This window comes from Mirounga leonina, unplaced genomic scaffold (assembly GCF_011800145.1).
Source record: "Mirounga leonina isolate KUSES-001 unplaced genomic scaffold, KU_Mleo_1.0 Mir_165, whole genome shotgun sequence".
Taxonomy (NCBI): domain Eukaryota; kingdom Metazoa; phylum Chordata; class Mammalia; order Carnivora; family Phocidae; genus Mirounga; species Mirounga leonina.
This window is the reverse complement of record NW_023270415.1, coordinates 60899539-60917213: the sequence shown is the minus strand read 5'-3', so window position 1 is coordinate 60917213 and position 17675 is coordinate 60899539.

Here is a 17675-nt window from a genome sequence, read left to right as displayed (position 1 = left end):
CTGGAAATAATATAGTTTTTAAAAATTTAGATTAAATCAATTTTAAGTTACTTTTTGTTTATGTTTTAAATAAGGATTACACTTCTTTTTGTCCTATATTGCTGTTTTTGCACAACTTGTTGGAAAAAGTGTTCTTTTTGCATTGAATTACCTCATAAACGTTCTCCAAAACAATATTCTTTCCCTTTGATCTGTATTGCTATGCTTATTTCCTTACCATAGTTTTTAAACTATTATAGCTTTACAATGAAAGTTGAAAATAGGAAGTGTAAGTCCTCCTACTTTGTCTCACGTTTTCAAAATTGTTTTGGCTTTTCTATGATGGATCCTGATATTCTGCTTCTTTACATGCCTGGTAATTTTCTTTTTTTTTTTTCAGAATTTATTTACTTGAGAGAGAGAGAGAGAGAGAGAGAATGAGAGCATGAGCAGGGGGAGGGGCAGAAGGAGAAGCAGCCTCCCTGCTATGCAGGGAGCCTGATGTGGGGCTCAGGCTCAGGACCCTGAGATCAGGACCTGAGCAGAAGGCAGATGCTTATCCTACTGAGCCACCCAGGCACCCCCATGCCTAGTAATTTTTGATTGGATACTGGGTATTGTGATTGTTACCTAGTTAGAATACCTAGATTTTGCTTTCTTCCTAAAAAGAGTGTCATATGTTGTACTAGGAATCAGTTAACTTTGCTTCTAGGTCCATTTGATACTTTCAAGGCTTGTTTTTAACTTCTGTTAGAGCTTGTCTTAGAGAAGTGTTAACTCTTTGTCTATATAACTATTCTTAATGTGTGGCCGTTATGGTCTCTCTACTAAATGCCCTGTTCAATGAGGTCTTGAACTCTTCTTGGTCATGACTTAAAATTTTCTCAGCCTTGTGCAAATCAGATTAGTTGTTTAGTTTACAAATAGGGTTCACCTTATTTGTGTTCCTTTCTTTGGGAATTACCTTGCTGTGCTATTCTTTGTCTAATCTCGAATATTGTTTGTTTGTTTGTTTTAATAAATTTTGTCCAGTTTTATAGTTATTGATGGTGGAATGGATAATCTACTACCAGGTGTTTCATCATGGTCAGAAGCAAAACAACTCAGCATAATTGTTGAACAAAGAGACTTAAGTCCACATTTCATGATCTAGAGTAAGCTTAACACTTTCTCCCAAATCCTCAGTTTTCTGGAGAGTCTGTCTGTCTGTTTGTTTATTTATTTATTTTATTATGTTCAGTTAGCCACTGTATAGTACATCATTAGTTTTTGATGTAGTATTCAATGATTCATTAGTTGCATAGAACACCCAGTGCTCATCACAACACGTGCCCTCCTTAATACTGGAGAGTCTGTTTATTATTTTCTTGGTTCTTTATTCACTAACCTTCACTCCTGAGAAACTGAGTACTGTTGATAGAGCAACATCACACTACAACAGAGGACAAGTAGATACTTACAATAGAATATTTCACATCAACAGTCTTGAAGATACTTGGCCATCCGTGGTAGGGAATCTCTTACCATGTGTCTGTCCTACAGAGGCTCCAGTCTGAGCCAGTCTTTGAGATCCATTCATTTTCCTTTTTTAATCCCTTTGTCTGTATTTTTTCCGTATCCAATTCCATAATTCCTAACTCCTCTCTCTCAAGCTACCAGTTCCAAACTAAGAATTCTCATAACTTGATTAAGCGGAGCAATTTAGACTTTTTCCTCAACCTTCTTCTAGAAGAGTGGTTTTCAATTCTGGCTGCTCACTAGAATCATCAACAGGAACTTTTATAAATTCTGCTCGCTAGGCATTATCTGTCCCCAACAAGATCAGAATTTCCTGGTGAATGCTAGGCATCTCTATTTCTATTTTTAAAGGTTCCCTAGTGATTCTGAAGTGCAGTCAGTTGAGAACCATTGCTGGAGATCTGCCCGTGGGGCCTGTCTTTCTCAACTGGAAAGACTCTGTCAGGTGTTTTCATCAACAAAGTCACCATGTACTTCTTTTTTTCCACCCTGAAGAGCACAAAGAATCAGCAGAAAGTTTGAAATTTTTATTCTTATTTATTTTTTTTAATCTTACCTTGCCCCAGATCAGATATTCAAGCAGGGTGTTGTCTTCTAATATTCTCAAAATGAGAGAAAGGGAGTAGGAAAATTTATTTCTTCCTGTACAGAGCAAAACCCATACGTCATATTTTTGTCCTTATCCTTCTAATCCTCATGTTTTTAATGTTTGATGCATTTTAAAATTTAAACAGGTTAGGGTTTAGCATCTCAAATTCTGCCAGTTTTTAGTCACTTCTAGTCTATAAAAGAATTTGTTTTCATTATCCCATGGTAAAATTTTCTGAAGATGACCCGTCCTTGTTTTTATCTAAACCCAGAGAGGGAGTGTCTGTTTTAACTACCTAGTTTTTGGCCACATTCTTGGCCTGAGTATATTTTAGAGGGTGGGGTGTAAAATTCTTGGGCTGCAGATTCTAAACCTTGACCCTTAACTTTCTTTATCTAGATGTTTTATTTTATTTCTAAGAGAAGAAAGTATGAGTCTCCAGATATCTGTCTTGTCAAATTTTTGCACTATTTCAAAGGCTCCTTAGAGAAGTGTCAGTGTTGGCAACAGTAGATAGAACATTCTTAAAGATTTATACCAAGGAATGCACATTTCCTTCACTCTGTTTTTTTCTATGAAGGGAGCCCATTTGGACCCTGGAATTAAACTGTCCACTAACTAGTTCTTCATTGGAGATTTGGGGGAAAGTTGTTCATTGTTGTCAATATCCTTCTTAAATTTAGAGCCCTTTGTCTATCACCTGATGGTAATACTTAAAAATTCTTAAAACACTTAAGAAAGCTGAGCTTCAAAAAATCTAATTGACTTTGTCCTTAGTCTCTCATGTGGGTATTGGCAAAGCCACCAGATCTTGGGGCTCCTGGATAATATTCTTTCCACTATGAAATTGTGATTCATTTAACAGATATTTTTTTTGAAATCTTAAATGTGGTACAGTAGTTCTTAAACTTTGGAAGATGACCAAACTGTGGTCTTCCTTCACAAAATGCCCACACATGCACAGAAGCACATGTATGTTTTCTTACAATATTGTGCATGTTTTTTCAGGGAGTTCTGTCTCCCTGAGCCACCCATTCATGGATCCCTCATTAACAACTCCCCTAGATGTAGGTTCAGGGCAAGGACAGAATATCAAGTGTTTCAGATTGACTTTCTGAGAATGGTGGTGGAAAAGGCTACTTTACCAACATCATCACCTTAAGATCCAAGCAAATTTTCTTCCCAAGAAGGCAAAAATGTTTTTGTTTGCTGTTTTAACCTCAGCCAATTCCTTAAAAATTAGCCAGCCTAGAAAAATCAGCCAGCCACATACTGTCAAGATAATTCCTGGCTTAGATTGTGTGCAGCATTGCAGAATTTCCTTTTTGAACTTCGTTGGCTCTTTAGTGCTTGCACATTTTTCCTTCTTTTTCTTATTTTTTTTTTCTAACAAAAAGGCATTCTAATCTCAAGTATATTCTATTTTCAGTGGAAAAATTTCATCCAAGAACATGAGCCAATGAGAAATCTAAAAGACAAGATTAAGAGGCTCTTTCCCTCCACTCAAGGCAAGAATGATAGTGTGCCCTCAGCAGACGTGTTTTGAAGTGAATTTGAGCATTTATCACATCTTTCACACAACATATTAAACACTGTCAATGTGCCAAGAAAGGAGGTAGATTCTCACTGTTCAAGGTGAATAAAATATAGGGAGAGAGTATTTTGGGAACACAGAGCATCGAACAACTAACAGGATAACCCTCTGAGGCACTTCTAGACTAGAGCAAAGCAAAGTGGAACAATTACCCTGACTCTAATACTTCTGGGATCCTGCGAGTCTGCGATGACAGATGGCCAGTGAATCTAGGATGGCAGCAAGAAGGAGAGGTAGTTACTCTATTAGTCGGTGTTACAGGTTGCTGAATCTTACATATAATGCACATCTCGTCAGGAGAAAGTGGCTTCCCTAGCCCTTTTTTTCCTTCATACCTAGCATCAAGCTAATTGTTGGCCCTTTGTATTTCATTCCTTATTTAAGGCAACCTTTGATGTTTCTTTCTTTCTTTTTTTTTTTTAATCAAGCATCAACCTTGAGAATGAATGAACACCTCTTTAAACTTTGGCCCTAGGCATCTTAGTTGTCTTACTTAGTCTTGGCCCTGATTTGAATAAAAAAGCATAGAGAAGAGGGTAAGAAGTGATGGCCTTTCATCTAACACCCTATGGCTGAGGTTTACAGAGGACATGTGGGTATCCACTGAAGAAAGAACTGCTCCCCCTTTTTCTTTCCCTAATGCCCTTTCACTCTACCCAGGCTCAGGATCTCCTTAGACATTCCCACAAAAAAGCCTGAAAAGAAGCTAAGGTAGAACATGCCAGAAATGTGCCAAGATGGTTGTCACTGGCCTGACATTTGGTTTTGGCCATTGTTGATTCCAAGTAGCATCTCAGACCCTTCTCTACTATTTGATATGAACAATGAGGTTTGCAACAGGTGCTACAAGAATTTTTCTTTCCACTCACTTCTTTAAAACGTCTTCTTCCATAAATCTAAACATGGTATGGGATAGCCCTAGGTAAGACTTAGAAGCCTTTGATGCCCAGGTTCCCTATGCTGGATCAAGGCCCTTCAGCAACCAGAGGAAATCTGTGGCCTCATTCACAGGGAAGTGATAGGAGCATTGCATGCTACCTTTTCCCAAGGTAATTTATAGGTTAAAGAAAGCAATACTTAGCCCAGAGGTGGGAAAGCTTATTGTAGGTTATGATTATCATCACTAAAACTTCTTATTCATCCACTTTTTAATTTTGCAAAGCTCTTTTACTTGCATTCTCTCATTTTATCCTCACAATAGAGCCTGATAGAAATTATATTTATCTTTATATTACAGATGAGAAAACTGAGACAGAGTTAAAACATCTTGCCCAAGAACACAAATAAATAATGGTATAGGAAGACCTTGGGCAAAGATTTCCAGGCTAAACATTGGCTCCCTTTCTGTCTCTGAGTGCTGTCTCCTGCACTGCCAAGAAAGGGCATTTATGGCAGAAACTTTCCCTTTATCCCCCAACAAATGGGAGCAGTAAGTTGACTCTAGCCACAGTTATGGGATTCCTATTTTGTGCGTGGTGGTCTCCTTGATACTGACGAACTGAAGAATTTATCTTCCTATCCTCAAAGAATAGGCAGAAGAACAAATGACTGCCTTTTTGGTTCCGTGAATTTATTTATGTAGCATTTCATCATACGTGGGATCTTGCTGTTGATGCTAAACTCATCTTTCCCACTGGACTTCATGTGTCTTGAGTCCAGGCACCACCTCCTGAAACCTTATCATGCCCTGCACAGTAATGAAGCAAGGGAGGTGCCCATACATATATATGTGTAGACGGGTGGATTGCACAACTGGGCCAAAAACAACAATGACATGTGTTTGCACATGGACTCCTAGGGGAGGTCCTGCTTTGGGACTTTTCAACATTCTAATCAGTTTTCCCTAACTGGGTTTCCAAATTCCCCATCGCAGACAAAAGCACTTTTCTGGTTCTCGCAGCAGACGCGGAGGTGCTTTCGGCTAGGGATGTGCATCCTGAAACGCAGCTTGCTTCTGAGTTAGCCAGGGCTTCCTTCACTCTGGATCTAATGCCTCGTCGCAGTGCCCACATTCCCTCTTGTACCAGCTGGCTCTTCCTCTGCCACAGTCCAAGTTCCATCTTACCCGCCAAATCCTCTTGTTTTCTACCTCCATTTCCGGCCTAGCTGCTATTGGGAGCATGTTTGGAAACCCAAATGATAGGAGGCACATCTTCAAAGAGTTGTAACAAAGGAAGAATGGGAAGGGGAGAGAGGCGGGGTCATTGCCACTACTCTCTTTGATCCTCTAAAATAGATGGCAAGTGTGATGCTCAGAATCTTTCCCGTGAGCCCCCCACTCCCCCCTTCTTTAATGTTATGCCGTCACTTCGCAGCCAATGTTTATGTTTAGAACTGGGGTGGGGGCGTGCGCCTGGTAGGCTGGGAGTGGGGAGGAGGGAGACGTTGGAAAAAGAGGCCAGGCTGGGGTGGCAGACCTCTGAGGATTCTCACGTCCTCGCTGCTCACTCTCTCCTACCCATGGGTGTGAAAATATCAAGGAAAATTCCTTCACTTCTAAGGAACTGTTGTCTGACAGTTCTAGAACCTGTAACCTTGGTTTCAGGTGTTATTGGCACATTCTTTAATTTGTCCTCCGGGATGTGGGTAATTAAAGGTTATGAGATTTGGGCAATTATCCAGCCTCTTCCCTCCCAGCGCAGACAGCAAATATTAAGAACGCTGTCCCGCGTTCGCCTCTCTGCCACCGGCAGCCTTGTTCCCTTTCACACGGATCACCTTTCACGCCACACTTAATTGAGAATAAAAAAGGCCTTTCATGCTCTCGTTCACCTCTCTGTGATTTTTTCACCTGCCTTTTTGTTTCCTGGGGGAGGCGTGTGAGCGGATTCAGCCTTACACTGTGTCAGCCCCTGCTGTCCCCTCCGTGCTGGCTGGCGTTGGTCTGTCACTTTGCCACATATGTATTTTGCATTCAAGGAGCTGTGTGCACAAGCAGGCCTTTCCCAAACCTTTTTGCTTTTGATTTAAGAAAGCTCCTCAGATACCCAGCTCCGTGCCCAGCCTTAGGATGTTATTCCTAGAGAGTGAAGCGGACCACATTTGATCGTGTCCCCCCACCCCTCTGCAGTCAGGCTCACTCCCCCACGCCCCCTGGGGGAGCACATAATCTCCTGCAGACTTGTAAGTAAGCTCCTTTTTTTTTTTTTTTTTTTAAAGATTTTATTTATTTGACAGAGAGAGACACAGCAGGAGAGGGAACACAAGCAGAGGAACACAAGTGGGAGAGGGAGAAGCTGACTCCCTGCGGAGCAGGGAGCATGATGCGGGGCTCGATCCCAGGACGCTGGGATCATGACCTGAGCTGAAGGCAGACGCTTAACGAGCCACCCAGACGCCCCATAAGTAAGCTCTTTTAAAAAGTGTAGGGTGATGCCTTTTGCTGTGGACTGTGATTCCCTCACTCCCCTATTCCCAGTGGGCTCTCTCCAGCCCATCACAGATGCATGGAAGAAAGCATCTGTTCTATTAACCGAGTACCTTACCTTTAACAGTACTTGTTTATTAAGCCTAATATTGACCTGGCCTGTACTTGCGTTTCTCTCCTCAACGACCCTACTAGGTAAGGATATTTTATGCAGGAGGAAATGGGAACTGAGAGGTAGAATAACTTATGCAGGATCACATAATAAGTGTTGAGCAGAGAGTCAAATGCAGATTTACTCCACCAACCATATGATGACAGAGATAGGAGCAGCCAACATTGTCAGTAATGACCCAAAAGATAGGTATCTCCTTGTAAAGCATAGTGTGGTTGAAATTTACTCTTCACGTCTCACATGTGTAAAAGCTAACTTTTTCTTTTGAATCACAGGTCTCATCTTGCTCAGAAATTCTCATTTCTGAGGATGATTCCACGCATGTGCGCGCGCGCGCGTGTGTGTGCGCGCGCGCGTGTTTCGAGGGTGAGATGTGGGAGAGAATGCTTGGTAAAGGTGACTTAGTCTCTTTTAGTTTAAAACACTCTGATGAGAAAGCACGTGAATGCACGCACACACATATTCACACATCTGATGACGTATGTGAGCTGGCCAATGTTTAACAATCACTTTTTGTGGGAGGAGTTCCTGATTTGTAGCATTGCTAGTTTCTATAGTGTAAATATCCCATGGGGCCAATTTCAAGCCACCAACATGATGTTGCTGAATATGGAGCTGAGAAGAGATGCTTAAGATTGGCTTTCACTAGCCCATGCAAACTGGCTCTATCACCACTGTAAAGATATATATGTATACATATGGCCACTGTAAACACATATGTATATATAAAATGTATATACATGCATAATGTATGCAAATATATACACACATGCATATAAAATACATATGTAAATATATCTATTTTTCAGTCTAAAGTTGAAACTTCCTAACAGAACTGTTCACCCCTTTTAAAGAATTCCCCTTCTACTTCCTCTTTTTGAAGACATGGGTTAAGTACTTTTAAGTGAGTAGAGGGACACATGGCCTCCAGGGCAGGAAGCTTTCTCTAGCGCATGTCTGGGTGGGTAGTGGAGTCCTCTGGTGTCCCCCAAGTGCCCCTTATTTCCCCTTGCTGTTGAATTTTGTACTTGCATCCGTTGCTTAAAGTCAGACATTCTGCCATTGTCTCCAGCTATAAGGTTCTTGCTTTCTGCACCTTTATTTTCACGGCCTTTTGGTCCACCAGCCCTCTCAGGTGCTTACTTTACCCGGTGGTGGTGTGCATTGTGATCATAAGGAGCCCTCAGGACTTCCCTTAGCCCTTGCTACTCAGCTCAAGTCAGTATGGCACCTCTGCAAATTTGTTCTGAAAAGCTGTTTTTACGATCTCTCAAGTTCAGGGAAGCCAAACATAAAACACTCACCCACCCGAACCCACCCACGTATTTCTATCCCAGCCTTTGAGTTCCAGCCCCAAAGACAGCGGGCAGAAAATGGGGCCATGTGCGCCTGATGCCACGCCCGGAGCTCCGCCCCCATCCTGACACGCCTCTTTCTCGGGTCGTATTCTGAATTCTTCCTTGCTCTGTGATCTGTTCTAGTGTCAGTTCTGCAATGTCTGGCTCGTTGCAATGTTAAAACCCTTTCATCACTCCACAAAACTTTATTTTTCTTTTGAAATGTAAAAGCTTTGCTTTCAGACTACCGGCTGACTGTAGGTTTAAATAATTTCATTTTGAAAGCCAAAGCCTAGGAAATGACGTCTTTAATTCTTGGTGGTGTTAACTCCCCTCTGAATGGATAAATGCCATGGCTTTACGGGTGTGAAATGTCAAAGCACCCGATTTTCGAAGGGTTGGAAAAATCCATCAATTTATTGTTACTAAAGATATCATGGCCTCTAATCATAATGAGAGCAGATAAATACTTGTTTTTGAGACACTGGGGGAAGGGTTAATGGTGAAAAAGTTACTTAGATATTATTTAACTGTACATGATGTATTGGAACCCCAGAATTGACGAGAGGGAGAATACTTATCAAAGTCCAAAATGGGTAGGTGGCAGCCATAGGGGGGTTGGATTCCCAAGAGAAGAGAGTACAATCCAAGACCCAAAAACATGGCACACATAACTTTGTATAATTAAATTATTAGGTCACCTGCTGACATCCATGTCTATCCAGGAAACCCCTGCTCTCCTAGCCCCCTACTCAATGCTTTGCTCGTCTGTTTCTTGTGCTGGGCTCTGAGGGTGGCAGCTTTATAACTGAGCATCAAAGAACAGTGTTGGACACGTAAGCATTTGTCAAATAAATGTTCTACACAACAAGACAATGCAGAGATAATTCTGAACGATGTCTCACAAATTATAAGAATTTAGAACAAAACCATCCATCCATAGTAAGGCAGGAAGGGAAAGGAACAGTTCCAGGGTCAGCTCAATATAGAACAAAGGGAAAAATTAAATTTTGACCTACTCTACTGTGTGGTTCCCTCCAGATGACTGCCATTGACCAGCTGCCTCTGGGCTCCTGAGACTGTTGGGGATGCATTCTGCAATCTCCTAAAGGCCATAAACCAAAGCTTCTTATCTTGTTATGGAATGGATCAGGAAATTTCTTGCCCTTGATCAGAGCCCGGGGAGATCTCCGGGTCTTAGGATGGGCTTTCAACATCTGAAAGGCACGGTAACACAAGACTGAACTGAAAGCTGGTCTTGTCATTGCATATATTTGCATAATCAATCCAGTCCTGAAAATATTTTTGCAGAAGGTTAAACCAAATGCTCCCTCTAAATGCATGAAGTTTTAATATAATATTATTTGCATTTGTGTGTGTGTGTATGTGTGTGTGTTTAAGCAATTTTTTGCAACTTGGACTAAATTCGGGAAAGTCTACCTCTAATTTGGATGGTCTGCGGTGAGTTTGGATGAGCCTGTCTTCTCGGCAGTTGTCAGTAGGCGGAGCTCATGCTTCACGCTCAGCTCCTGGGCCACCTGCCCGGCTGCCTGTCTGCTGGAGGCTGGGCGGAGGAAGAGGGAGATGGCGAGGTGCATTAAGAGAAGAGAGATGAGGGCGCCTGGGTGGCTCCGGTTGGTTAAGCGTCTGCCTTCCGCTCGGGTCGTGATCCCAGGGTCCTGGGATCGAGCCCCGCATCGGGCTCCCTGCTCAGCGGGAAGCCTGCTTCTCCCTCTCCCACTCCCCCTGCTTGTGTTCCCTCTCTCGCTGTGTCTCTCTCTGTCAAATAAATAAATAAAATCTTAAAAAAAAAGAGAGAGAGAGAGAAGAGAGATGATATGAAGCAGATGTGATATGGGAGGGAAATTAAAAAAATACACCTGTTTTTCCCAAATGTCGCCACTTTGGTGAACTGTGTTTTGAAAGAGAAAATGTGTGCCGTTTAGAATAAATCCGTAACTATGCAACGTCTCTTCCTTCCTGCTATCTTTTCCACACAGGAAAAAGCTTCTTCTGGCAAAGTGTGGTTTTTGTTGGAATGACGCATTTTTCTGAACGATGTGTGTTGGAAGTTACTTTGTGACATTTACCAACGAAGTTCTAAGTGCTGGCCTGGTCACTTTAACCGAATGTGCTTATAGAAGCCAGGAGGCTGGCGAGGAAGTAGCATCCCAGTTCCGAGTTCCGAGTTGGCTTGGATGAGAGTGGAGCCTTTGCCTGTGAAAAGGTTTCCAGAGAGACGGGTCAGGCAGGGGCCTCGTCAGCCGTGCGGTGGGGGAATGGAGCTCCGTGCGGTAGAATTCCAGTCACTGAAGGGCAAGCATGTGTGTACACACGTGTTTGTATGTCAGGGTGTGTTTTAGGTCAGCTTAAAATCCACTGCAGAAACTCTGCCAACCAATCCATATGCAGCCCCAAAAGAAAAATAAACGAAATCCATCGCACACTTGGAGAAATTTCTCAAGAGGAAGAGCATTATTGCTTGCTTTTTTTCATTGATTCAGGGGACCGTGTCTCGGAGACAAAGAATAAAGCCTTTCTTAAAAATGGCTTGTGGTATTCTGCTTTTTTTTTTTTTTTTCAATAGTAAGCTTCTGGTGCCATATGTTAAAGAATCTATGCTTAAATATTTACCAAAATTCAGGAAGAAGTAGCTCATAATTCGAGCATTCTCTTTCCTCGTGTCTGAAGTTTCCTTTAAAAGCAGAGGTTGCTGATTTAATATATCTTTCAGCCAAAAAAAAAAAAAAAACCCCAAAAACCCACTTTATTTTTATCAAGTTTTTTGCCTGCTGAGCTCCTGTGCACCCTGGGGCCCTGGCTGGTGCAGGAAGTGAACAGTTGGAGAGTAGCGCCATCTTGTGGCCTGGTTAGAAAGTAAGAGGTGGCCGACAAAATGGGCAGTATTTGAAGTACCTGAGATTCCTGAGTACTTCCCGTAAATGGAGGTAGAATCTCTCCTAATAGTCTAGCCTTGGAATCCTCGGGCTTCTCTCTCCCACTCTTGGAACTAGCCTTGCACTTACATGGATCAGTTTAGGATTCCGCCTTTAGTAACGTTAGAGCTTGTGCTCTGGGGGGACCTTTCTGCTTTAAAAGGCCACTTTCCACTTAGTATAAGTGGGTTTAAAACTCTAATGCTGACAGTAGTTTCCGGGCAGGAGGAGATTCCTGGGAATTGAGAGGATAATCAGCATATTTGAATGGGGAAGGAAGCCTGAAAGCTGACCAAGAAGAGAGAAAAACCTTCTCAGTTGCTGTAGGAGGAGCTGTTGCTTCATGGTCCACTTTACTTGGCCTATTTCTGAAATTTATTTTTCTTCTTCTTCTTCTTCTTTTTTTTTACCTGAAAGCAAGACCATAGCATTTTTCTTTGTTAAATGTCCTGAAACGGAGAGGATTGTAAACCAATAGTGAAGAGTTGTTTTTAAGAGGTTCTATTTTTCAGATCTGTTTAGCTGGCCCTATGAGTATTTATCATCATCATCATCTCTAGCAGCTCTCTGGAACAGTCTACTTTCCCATGGAACCAACGAATATTTAGAAATCGTAGGAAAACACACGCTTTCTTTCTTGGAGGATGTCGGTAATATATTTTCTGGTTTGTTCTACTGTATTACAAGTGAGTGATCTTGAAGCCATGAGCCTTATTTTTGATCAAATAATTGCAAATTAAAAAATAAAACTTGGTAGCTCTCAATGGTGATGAATGTCAAGTAGACTTGTGGTGATCATTTCATAATATATACCAATATTGGATCGGTGTGTACATCTGAAATTAATATGTTATGTCAATTATATCTCAAAAAGAAATTGAAAATGTGTGAAATAAATGAGAGACTTTATCTTCATTTAAAATATGTTCATATAGGGGCACCTGGGTGGCTCAGTTGGTTAAGTGCCCAACTCTCAATTTTGGCTCAGGTCATGCTCTCGGGGTCCTGGGATTGAGCCTACGTTGGGCTCCACACTCAGCAGGGAGTCTGCTTGTCTCCTTCTTCCTCTGCCCCTCCCACTGCAGATGAGCTCTCCCTCTCTCTCTCTCTCAAATAAATAAATATTTCTTTTTATTTATTTATTTATTTATTTATTTATTTATTTATTTATTTATTTAGAGAGAAAAAGCCAGCACAAGCAGGGGGAGGGACAGAGGGAGAAGCAGACTCCCTGCCGAGCAGGGAGTCCAATGCAGGACTTGGTTCCAGGACCCTGAGATCATGACCTGGGCGGAAGGCAGATGCTTAACAGACTTGAGCCACCAAGGCACCCAAATAATTTTTTTTTAAATAAACAAAATAAAAGATGTTCATATATAGAACATAGATGCACATGTGCTGTCTTGGAGCGGTGAAAGACTACGGTTTCAGATTTTGGATCCCTGGGAACCAGGGGAAACTCATTCAGATCTCAGCTGAGCTACTGACTAGCTGCATAAATCTGGACAAACTGTGAAACTGTCCTGAACCTCAGTCTCTAAAGCTGGGGCAGTATTATCCATCACAGAGGGCTTTCGTGATGATTAAGGGAGATAATCTGAGGCAAACACCACTGCTTCATCGTCTGATGGAGGCAGACAAACTCTCATCAGTTGCTGGTGTTGGTAACTTTGGTTCCTAGGGCAACTTCAGTAGAGCCTGGCCCTAGAGGAGCCTCAGATGTTCCTTATTTCATATGAACCATCACAGAAGACAAATGGCATTTGCAGTTTGTCTGAGTTCTGATGAATAACTTTGCTTCAATCCCACCGGCTAGGAATTTGGACCCATAAATTATCTCTCATACAAGGACAGAGCTGTCCTCCAAGAGCACATCCTCTAGCATGCTCTTAGGCTAGCACGTCCCAAACTTTTTGCACCATAACCCCAGTAAGAAATACGTGCAGCTCCTTTCTCCTTTCGTTATGTGTATGTTCGTGTCCATGGTGATGTCCCACACATCTCTGGTGCTCTGATAATATTTCTTCATTCTTTTACCTTTCTTTCCCTCAGACTTTCGGCTCCTCTTTCTTCTGCCAGTTTAAAGGTGCTTGAGCCCCTCTACTGAATTTTTCATTTCATTTATGTTACTTTTCAGTTCTAAAATTTCTAGTCTGTTTTCGTTCACAATGTCTATCTCTTTATTGATATTCTCGTTTGGTGAGGCATTATTCTCATACTTTTTAAAAATCTTCTTTAGACATACTTTCCTTTAATTATTTGAACATATTTAAAATGCCTCCTATAAAACTTCATCTATGTAGGAGGCTGAATCTTGATTCCCAAAGATACCCAGTCCTAATCCCTGAAACCTGGAAATGTTACTCTATTTGGGACAGAAAGGACCTTGCAGATGCGGTTAAGGATCTTGAGATGGGGAGGTAGTTCACCTGCACTCTCCAGGTGGGCCCTAAATGTAATCACAAGTGATCTAATGAGAGAGAAGCAGAGAGGGATTTGACACCATGTGGAGGAGCAGGTGATGTAAAGACAAGGCAGAGATTAACGGTTCAGTAGGAGGGTGGTCTCCCTTCCAAAGGATCATGGGTGAAAATTTTACCAAATTTTTACCAAATGAGCACAACAGAATTCTCCAGATGTATAATATCTTATATCTTTTTATATCTTTTTTCTCACCACCCATCATCATTGACTGCTAAGCCAATGCTATATATGCTAGTTTTTTGTTGTTGTTTCATTTTTAGACAAAGCACCACCCCAAATCAAGAGATGAATTTCTCTAATGGTTAAGATAATGCCAGCTACTATAACAGAAAAAACCTCCAACTCTTAGTTCCTTAACAGAGGAGCATTTGGGGAGCCTGGGTTGCTCAGTTGGTTAGGCGTCTGCCTTTTGCTCAGGTATTGATCCCAGCCCTGGGATCAAGTCACATGTCTGGCTCTCTGCTCAGCGGGCGTGGGGAGGGGGGAGCCTGCTTCTCCCCCTCCCTCTGCTCCTCCCCCCTGCTTGTGCGTGTGCTCTCTCTCTCTCTGTCAAATAAGTGAGTAAAACAGAGGAGCATTTATTTTTCACTGTTGAAATAGTTCAAAAAGAGCAGAGCTGGTCACATGGATCTCTTAGGCAGTTCTGCTTCAGACAGTGATCCAGGATTCCAGTCTTACTCAGTTTTGTGGCTCTGTCATGCTCAGAGTTCTCAGAGTAATTGCCACTTAGTCAAAATATGGTTTAAATAAAAGAGTGCACGATTACTCAGGAAAGAGTACATAATTACTCAGAAGGATTTTTTTTTTTTTTTTTGACCCTACCTGGAAGTGATCCTCATCTCTTCTGCCACAGTTCATCAGTGTGATTGGCCAGGGAGAACTACATAGTGGGGTGGGGGTGGAGAGCCAAAATGCCTTCTTGTTGAACATCCAGTTGGATACAAAGTGAGTTTTGGTGATTGTGGTAGTATATATCAAGAAAATGATTTCTTTTCATGAAATATTGTTTCTTTCTTTATTGAGGTATACTTGGCCCAAAATAAAGAGCATATATTTAAATTATAAAATGTTATGAGTTTGAGATGCATATATACCTGTAAAACCATCAACAGAGTCAAGAGAATGAGTGTATCCATCACTTCGTATGTTCCTTGGGTCTCCTTGTAATTCATTTCTTCCCCATTTCCCATAACCAGGCCACCACTGATGTGCTTTCTGTCAGTATAGATTAGGTTGCATTGTATAGACTTGTGAATAGATGGCATAATAGAGTATGCTGTTTTTTGTCTGGTATTTTTTCATTCAATATAATTATTCTGAGATTCATCCATGTTGCATGTATCAATGGTTTTATATTGTTGAGTAATAGCATTATAGAGATACATCACAATTTGATTATCTATTCATTTGTTTGAATGTTTAGGACTTTTCCATTCTTTGCAATTACAAGTAAAGGTGCAATGAACATTTGCATACAACTTCTTATGGGCATATGTTCTCATTCTCTTGAGTAAATACCCAGGGGTGGAATGGCTGGGTCATATGGAAGGAATGTTTAACTTTTAAAGAAATGGTTACATATTTCCCAACCCTTCTACATTCATGTCAACAGTGTATGAGAACTCAGTTACTCTCTATCCTCACCAACGTTTGGTATGGTCAGTCCTTTCACTCTGAGCCATCTAAGTGGATGTGTTGTATTGTATCATTGTGGTTTTAATTTAGATTTACCTAATGAGAACTGATGCTAGGTGTATTTTCATGAGCTATTTTGCCATCCATATTTTTATTTATGTTGGTTAAATGACTGTTCAGTTCTTTTGCTATTTTTTATTGGGTTGTTTTCCTTTTGATTATTGAGATATAAGGACCTTTTTATAAAGAGCTGCAGGTCCTTAGGCAGATATGTGTTTGGCCAATATCTTTGCCCATGCCTGCTTTTCATTTATATAACATGGACTGCTGAAGAGCAAACATATTTAATTTTGATGAGGTCCTATTTATTGATGTTTTGCTTTCATAGTTTGTGCTTTTGATGTCCCGTTTAATAAACCTTTACCAGATTCAAGGCAATACTGCCTCCTATGGTTTCTTCTGGACATTGTATAATTTTAGTTCTTATAATCAGGTCAATGGCTCACTTTGGGGCCTTTTTTATATAATGGAGGAGGTAAGGGCTGAGCTTTATTTATTTGCATCTGGCTCGCTAGTTGTCCCAACATCATTTTGTTGAAAAGATTATCTTTTCCCCATTAATTAATTTAGTGCATTTGTGAGAAGTCAATTAACCATATACAAGAAGGTCAACTTTTGGACTCTCTTACTTTGGCTAATCTAGGTTGTTTGCATTTCCACGTAAGTGTTAGAAACCCCTTGCTCATTTATACACAGGCCCACAAAAAGTCTGCTGCAATTTTGATTGAGATTATATTGAATCTGTCAGTCAGTTTGGAGAGAATTGATGTTTTAATAATATTGAGTTTTCAAATCAATGAATATGATATAACTTTTCATTTATTGAGGTCTTCTTTAATTTCCCATTCCAGTGTTTTGTAGTATTCAGTATATGGGTCATACACATCTTCTGTCAAATTTATTCCAAGTATTTCATATTTTCTGGTGCCATTGTAAATGACATTGTGTTTTAATTTCACTCTATGATTGTTTCTAGTATATAGAAATACAATTGGTTTTTGTATATTGACCTTCTATTCTAAAATCTTGCTAACCCCATTTATTAGTACCAGTAGAGTCTTGGTGAAATCCTTAGTATTTTCCACACAGATGATCATGTCATCTGTGAATAAAGACAGTTTTACTTTCATATCTTTTGCTTGTCTTATTTAACTGACTAGAACCTTCAGTACAATGTTAAACAGAAATATTAAGAGCAGATGTCCTTTCTTGTTTTTGGTCTTGATTCTAGCCTTTTATCTTTCACCATTCTGTGTGATTTGAGTGTAGGTCTTTTGTAGAAGTCCTTTTTCAGGGTGAGGAGGTTCCTTTCAGTCCTACTTTTGTGAGATTTCTTATCCTAAGTGGATGTTAGATTTTGTCAAATGCTTTTTTTTTACATTGATTGGAATTATTTTATAATGTTTTTCTTTTCTAGCCACTTAATATGAATTACTTGATTACTTTTTCAAATGTGGAATTAATCTTATTAGTATATATTTTTTTACTTTCAGCCTCTTTGTGTAATTATATTTGAAGAGTATTACTTACAGGCAGCATATTGTTGAGTCTTGTGTTTTTATTCAGTCTGACAATCTCTACCTTTTATTTATTTATTTATTTTTAAAAGATTTTATTTATTTATTTGAGAGAGAGAATGAGATAGAGAGCATGAGGGGGGCAGGTCAGAGGGAGAAGCAGACTCCCTGCTGAGCAGGGAGCCTGATGTGGGACTCGATCCCAGGACTCCAGGATCATGACCTGAGCTGAAGGCAGTCGCTTAACCAACAGAGCCACCCAGGCGCCCAATCTCTACCTTTTAATCGGCAGGTTTAGATGATTTCCATTTAATGTGATCATCGATATGTTTAATTTAAATATAATATTTGGTTTTTTGTTTTCTATTCTTATCATCTGTTTTTCTTTTTGGTACCATTTTCCTCTTTTTGCCTTCTTTTTGGAATAATTGAATAACATTTTAAACATCTCATTGTTATCTTCTTTGTTGGCTTATTAAACTCTCAG